Below are 7,859 nucleotides of genomic sequence, written 5' to 3'. Positions count from 1 at the left end.
TAAATAAAATTACTAACATAAAAAATATGTAGCCTAATACATTTTTTTAAATGTATTTTTGATTTTCACTTTAAGTCGAGGTAGCAAATGTTGGCCATGTTACACGATAAATGATTCGACTGTTTCGTTTCTATTTCCTTTGCCTTATACTTTTTTTCTCCTTATCGGTTAACCCGGCCAGCCATATTACTTACTCGTGTATAAACAGTAACAATCAATCTACGCAGTACACTTTGTTTAACGATCGGTTGTCCACAAAACGGTCAACGCTTAATAGCCATACATCCGACAGTATTCAAGGGCATTGAAGTATCGCGGCACTTCCTATGGCCATATTTGGAGTGAGCATCGGTGGAGCGTGAGCACAGGAAAGCATTTCGAAGGACTAAAATGAGCTTTTGTCTGTCGTCTGTCATAAGAAAAAAAAATCTAAACGTTGTTTTCACATAAGTTGACTGCGCCGCGTTCACAGAGGGAAGCAGCGTCCTGCTGCAGTGAGCTTTGATTCACAGGAACTCTGACACGCAGCAACAAAAGAACATTTGACACTGAGAAAACTGTCAGGAGACACAGGTAAGGTGTTTTTTTTATTTTGAATCATTTAACACCTTACAAAAACCCCCCTTTTAAACTAATTAACCAAAGAAATTAGAAAAAATGCGTCACACAGCTGCAGACTCATCGTCATTTATAAGGATGTTAAATTGGCACCTGTTGATCTGCATTTCCTCTAGTTGGAAATCATTTAAAATTAGTCTTTTTAAAGGATGATAAAGTTCTGTTGACGCACTGATGATATGAAAGTAGGCTCTACTGGAATAGCACATGAAGGACGACGTGAGGATTTATGCACTGGGCAGCATTTATGGCATTTCTCGTAAAAAGATCCTGCACAATCTCTCAGCCATATGGCCAAAAGTTGCCCCCACTGATAAACATACAGATCATAAACATGGTGCTGCAAGCTTGATCAGAAGCTCGAGGAAACACTGGTATACATTTAATAATAAACATTCATTTTAGTAGAATTATGTTGGCCTTAAACTCTCACAGGTAGATATGATTGTATGGTATCATCATTAGTATTATTACTACTATGTTTTATGCATGTGGTTTTTATAATTGAGCTGAGGATATAAAGCTGTTTACTCTTCAAATTTCTATAGATACAATGCCCCACACCCATAAAACACACACACACACACACACTCAGGAAGATAAAGGTAAGTTGGATTTAAACCTTTTGATTTGTTTTTGTTTTTTTACTACTTAATCATGTCAGTTCTAAAGCTTATTGAGCTTATTTGTAATGCTTACTGAGCTTTATGTATAAATCAATGTTCTGTCATAGAGATGTATGTGAAGCGCACCCTCTCTCTTTCTCTCTCTCTCTCTCTCTCACACACACACACACACACAAACACCGACTTCTCTGCTTGAAGCGTCTTTTTCCCCAGTGAAAGCCGCAGCAATAGTGAGCTGGTAATTTACCTGAGCTATTTATATTGACAATAATTACATGTACAGCAGATTAAAAGGGTAATAAAAAGGATTATATCTCATTATTCACCATCTGTATAAAACTCGAAGCGCTGGTGGTGTATGAAACAAAACAAAACAAAAACAAACAAACATAGTGATTCTCAATTTTGCAGAAATCATCTCCAGTTCATAATTCCTTGCTCTCTGTGGCCTCCCTTCAGCTATCTCCTTATGAGCCTTGCTGGTGCAGGTCATAGCCCCACTTTAGAGTCATGAGTCCATTAGACATTAATTAATCGTTACCTCTTTTTATCATACAGGGCCTCAGTGGTCATTACTCACAAACCTGTCTATGTAAAAAGCAGCTTGCGCACACTCATAGAGGCATGACAAAAGGTTATGGTAATGCTGTACAAACAGAGTATTCAGATGTTTGGTAGTACGCCATTAATTACAGCCTTTGTGAAGTGTTGCATGTCTTCAGAGAATCGTATTGTAGCTCAGTGTCTTGTAGATGCAGATTGATGTTTTTGCGTAAACTATAGAGCATTATTGCCGCTGCATAATAAGTCAGTGGTTTCTATTTTTGAGAGTAGTGTTACTGCTGCTGAGCCCTTTCAGGGTGACAAAAGATGCATTGTGTGTAGTATAATAAGCAGGGATTTTCACTATTGTTTAAATTTTATATTTTGTGCATGGCTGTCAGTGGTTTTTGCTGCCTTACTGTGCTGCAGACGCCCTTTACAAAAGCTCTCTGCCGTCAATTCCTGGGATTTTCTCTGGCAATCAATTTCCAAGCCGGAGTGCCTGTCATGTGCCTTGACAACACCGACTCTGTTAGCTCCTGGGAATAGACAGCTAAATGTTCAGTGTTTTTCAGGTGAATCATAGATTAGGTGTTATCTGCAGGTGCATACAGGACAGGTCACTACGATGTAATGTCTGCACTTTTTCCCATTGATCCCACTGAAAAGATATTACAGAGAGCTGGCAGTTTAATCCATTTAGCCTTTTGTGTCCCCAAGGGCCAGCCACATAATAACATTCCAGTGACGAGGCTCTTGGATTTGACTTAAAGGTGGTTTTTAACACGGGCAACTCTGCAGAATAATCTACTTAGAGTTATGATATGATCTGAATGTGTAAGCTGCCATGCTTAAATTAAGTTTTGAGGAATATGCAGGTCAAAATAAGCACGTCTTGTTTTATTCAATTACATAAACTGCCACAAAGGGATGGTTAATTGTTCCCTTTTATTTCAGCGACTCAAGGGGAATGTAATAGCATTTCAACTATGTTGATCGAGGTGTCTCTTTAGAGCTGTTGTTAATCAACTATTGCAGAACGCGCTACACTTTTTTGAGGTTATTGATTTTTTATTCTTTCGCTGTCTTTTGGACAGAATTGAAAATATCAAATGGGACCAAGTTAAAAGTATGAACTGTAGTTATTAGCTCATGAGTCACACTGAAATATTCTCAGGACTGAGCATTAGGTGAACTAATGACTGGCACTAAATAGGCAAATGTAATGTCAGTATCAGCTTTGTATTTTGCAGCATTAAAGTGAATGCATTATAAAACCCAGGGTCTTTTTTTCAGCCCTTGCAGAATTCCATTTACCTGTATTTACCGACTCCTTTCCGCTGCTGTTACCATAGAGACTAACCATCCCTATCAGCAAGTCGCTTTTGGCTGCCGGGCTCATTGGATCTCACAGGAAAGAGACACTGGTGAGCCAGTGTTTCCCTGGCTTGATTTCGGCACCAGTGTAGTGAGAAAGGCATTTGCTTGGCTTTGACAGTGTTTCCTTGGCAGCTGGCGCCACACCAATAGTGGCACGTCGACCCATTTTGTCACTATGGGTTGACAGCCGAGACAGAGTGAAATCAGCTGGGAGAAATCCACTCCCGTAATTGAAATGAGTTCACCTGGGAGACAGCTGCTCTGCGGCGCCTGCTACCTGTCAACAGTCCACGCTTGCCAGTCTGCATGTAGTAGATATAATATGATGCCTGAGCAAGTCTTCCACTGGTGGCGCCATAGTGTGGAAGTTGAAAGAGATGCCTCAGGTATTTCAGCTGTGTGGCCTTTGTAAGATGTCATCCACAGAGCATAACTCTGTTAAATAGATGCTCTGCAATAAAGCTGTGACAAGTGGCAAGTGCACATGAATCCAGCTGGAACATAACATTTATGTTACAATTAAAGCTTTTTGAAATTTTTCTAGGCTTGAATTAATTTTTTTATTTTTGTGATATTAACTGACTGACTAAAAAAACTTTTTTTTTGCAATATCTGTTTTTTGTACAAATCATATAAATATTTGCTTTACAAGTACAAAGTATCCCATACATACCCTCAGCATGAGCCTTTTCTTTTTCCACTGCACTGTGCTTTCTGTTCCGAATGCTTAAATCTCTGGATAACTGCAAAACTTGTCATTGTTCACTGTCACTTTCCTCTCACCTACAACTCACAATAAAGAACTGGAAGGACTTAACTGTTGTTTCCTGTCAAACACTGAAGAAGCAACATTTAAGCTCTTGAAAAAAGCACACTGAAAATTAGGCCACAATTGCTTCCTTTATAAGCTACTTTTTGGCAGTCAACCAGGAAACCTAGTAAATTACAAGTGTATCAAATGAATAGGAAGCAAACTTAAAATGCCTCATTTATAGCACCACTTGAATATAGTGTGGTCTTTGATTATCATGCAAAAAAATGTCAATATAAGTCAAACAAATAAGTGTTAATAATTGCATTTGTAGGGGACTAGGAGTCTTAACCTTACTGATCAAACATATTTGAACATTGAGAATCTCAAAACCACGGGAAGTCATTCGATTACAAATAACTTTTCTTCTTCGACTGCTTCCTTTAGGGGTCATCGCAGTGGTTCCTCTTCCTCACCATATCCCTAGCATCACCATCTCTAAACCATATATCATAGCAGGTCTTACAGTTTACTCAAATATTGTAAAATATGAAAAAAATAATGGTGTTGTCGAGGCTGGCTGTGTGGCAGGCAGGAGTCGGATCAAAACACAGGACTCTAAAACAAGAGGTAAACTAAAACGCAGCTTTATTGCTGAACTTAAACTAACTACAAAATAATGCAGGTCAAAAACCAAGGAAACCAAAACAACAAGTCTGCTATGGGGATAAATGTCAAGGGAGGACACAACAAAGACAGAGGCAAACTGAGGGTATAAATAGACAAGAGGAGATTGGGGTAGAGTGGAAACATCTGAGAAAACACAGTTGAACTGAATCTAACTAATGAGACAAGGGGGTGCAAAAGTAGGAGGTAAAATAGGAGATAACAAACACTGGGATCAGGACTAAGACATACAAACTTGAATGAGAATTAAAAGGGGATCCCAAAGACAGCACACTGAGAAACCAGACCAACACAGGGACATGACAGAGGAGACAGAAAGGCACACAGACATACTGACAAGCCTAGGGCAGACTGGACAGGAAAGACAAGGATAGAAGGATAGAAAACAAAACTCAAAGAAACACAAACACACAAACAAACAATATAATACTTCAAAGGACAAAATATAGAAGTTGAATGTTTCATTTCCCAAAAGAACAGAATCACAAGTCCACAACAAAAATTAGTTTTAATTAAGTGCTGGCTCGAAGTGCCCAGGACCAGGAAAGATTATGTGAGGATATTATAGTCAGGAGTTAAAATTACATTTTAAAAACATGCAATCTTTCTTAGTCCTGTTGTAATTGCTGGCATGTCTATATGTACAATCACCACCACTGATTCAAAACAGCAAATTTACACCTTATCGCTACCATTTTGGGAAACATCGAAAATTGCTAAGTGCGTCGAAGTAGAGGAAATTCCAAGAGTTTCCCTCTGTGGTGCACTGGAAACAAAACACTGATGTTATCTAGCAGAGAAGAAGTATCAACGCTCGAGTCTAACAAAGTAAAGTGTGAATTCTCCATGTGGACAACAGATGCCAGCCTCCAGGATCGATAGCATACTCTCCTTTGGCACAGTCAATGATGCAACTTCTACCCCGAGCTTCTGGCTTACTCCGAACCGGAAAGCCGACTGCATGCTGCTCTCTCTGTGCAGTTGGCCTGGTGCACCGACTGACAGTCACACACACAAATACAGTATGTTTCATTTTCTGGATTCATTTGGTGTAAGCAAATTCAATTCAAACAGGCAACCTTCATCAGCACCATCCTAAAAAGACAAAAAAAATCAACATTGCCAGTAAAATGGGTGCCATCAGCTCAGAATCTCTTCCCACATACCCACCAAGCTAATTATCCTCTAACGTTGATATTGTGTCTTGTAAAAGTCAGAACAAACCATTCCCCTGGCTCACTCTGTTTCTTTCTCGTCGATGCGCAGACACTGGCTGTCAAATATTGAAAAGGAGTCTGACTGTTTGAGGCTGTCTGACTGTCTTCTGAAACAACTTCTCCATCAATCAAACCCTCTCTCCGTTGTGTCCTTGTCATTTCTTTTTTTGAGTGTTCTGTCTCTTCTTCTTTCACTGTTTTTCGTGGCACAGACACTGTTGCAGTTGCACAAAAGCCACTCATTCATCCAGGTGGAGCTGCAATCTCAGTCCCTTTTATACAAATTTCACATCAAAATTTAAAAGCCATAAGCAGTGTCGATGGGAAGATGTGAAGGGGATTCTTGATACTCTCCTCATCAGTTACTAGACAGATACAAGCTGCGTGATTAATGAGGTTGCAATCATTGTAAAGCCTTTTGACATGAAGAGTGAAATGAAAAGTAAACACAACTATAAACTGTTTTGCTGCTGCGGTGATTACAAATGTAATGTTAGTGCTCAGAAATGTGGCAGCTAATAAGTGTTACTGTGTTCCTGTGAAAGTTTGGTAATCAACATCAGTTAAGGCTGAGCAAATAATATACTGCTAAATCACAATTTTTCATATAATTCAAGTGAATGAATGACAGATAAGAACTGCAGAGGCCTGAAGTCCAATCTACACGGGGGGATGTCAGGGCATACCCCTGTGTCTGATCCAGGCACAAAAGAGGGAGGACAGGTGGTGATCAGGCAGGTAACTATTAATCATGTTTCCAGATGTCTACCTCTGAAAACCTCCTTATGACTTTTACATCCTCTAGATCAATATTGCTGACCAAAGCTCATTTCCTGTCATGTGCTGTCTGAAGTAAACAGTTCAAAACATGGTTTGGGCTTTTAAGGAGAGGTCAAAGTGGAATGCTGCAAAGAAAAGGCGTGTGCTGAATTCATAACACAGTAAAAAAAAAAAAGGTCTTAATATGGTCATTTAAGACTATTTTACTTTGTTGCTTGCCACTCTTAAAACTCCAGGAAAAACCAGTATGTTAACATCAGAGGTGGGACACACCAGCCACCACAAAATACAATGTGATCACAATATTTTGCCATTTTTCAGTATGGTAAGTATTGCAATAACATATAGTGAGATTTGTAACCTTCTTCAACTGCAAATGATGTCCTCAAATTGAAAGTTTGTCAATATCTGTTTTATCAAAAAGATAAAGCTGTCTCATTTGATGACACTGTCAGCAAAACCTGCCATAAATGTTGAGTTGAGTGCCCTTGGGTTGTCCTCATTGATAAAGACTAATTCAGAATGACAGCAAAATGTTGGCAATCTGTCTGCATTTATAAATTAGATTGTGAGATATGCAAATAATTGCTATCTCTTTGAGGAGGATTGCTGTCGGTCCAAGCCTATTTAGTCACCACAAGTAGTGATCGGTACCAGGATGTAAAAAAAACAACCCAAAACAATTCCATGCAATTACTATTTAGCCACCAATTTATTTATTTTTTAATTGTGACTGATGACTCCTGTCACTGAGCCATTATTAGGAGCTAGCTTTATCAAGCTAAGTGTGTCTGATGTTGGATTTTTTTTGTTTGTTTGTTTGGTTTTTTGGGCCGAGTCAATTTGCTAACGTAATCTCACAATAGTGGTGTCTGAGATGAGCCTTCTTTTTCCTAGTATTTACATTTATTTTATAAAATATAGATATTTAGTATCCTTGTATGAAAAGAATATCACCATGCAAAATATCACAAAATGATGCTCTATTGATATTTACCCCTATTATGGATCAGTAACAAATTGATATGATGTTATATTTTGCCTTTAGAAATTGGTCAGCAAGGTTGAAATTGGTTAGAGTGTGTGTGAAACTGAAGACTGGAAATGGAGTGAAAAGAGTTAACCGTTCATCTGATATTACTCTACAAAACAAGACAGGAAATGAAATACAGCAGGATAATCATCGTCTCTTGATTGTATTTTTAAATAATCACTAGAGCCTAGAATCACAATTAAAAATAAAACATGTTTAATCAT

General features: G+C 38.6%; 1 protein-coding gene across 1 annotated transcript in view; it reads left to right on the top strand.

Annotated features, from left to right (window-relative positions):
- The first annotated feature begins 356 nt into the window (after positions 1–356).
- Positions 357–7,859, top strand: part of baiap3 (BAI1 associated protein 3) — a 49,463-nt gene continuing 41,960 nt past the window's right edge. The window contains exon 1 of the mRNA XM_013909028.1: positions 357–573. The gene's annotated coding sequence lies outside the window, so the exon portion shown is untranslated. The remainder of the gene's footprint in view (positions 574–7,859) is intronic.

This window comes from Pundamilia nyererei, unplaced genomic scaffold (assembly GCF_000239375.1).
Source record: "Pundamilia nyererei isolate P.nyererei 1_Seehausen unplaced genomic scaffold, PunNye1.0 scaffold00018, whole genome shotgun sequence".
Taxonomy (NCBI): domain Eukaryota; kingdom Metazoa; phylum Chordata; class Actinopteri; order Cichliformes; family Cichlidae; genus Pundamilia; species Pundamilia nyererei.
Note: the sequence above shows the minus strand (reverse complement) of the source record. Positions and strands in the feature narration are given on the sequence as shown.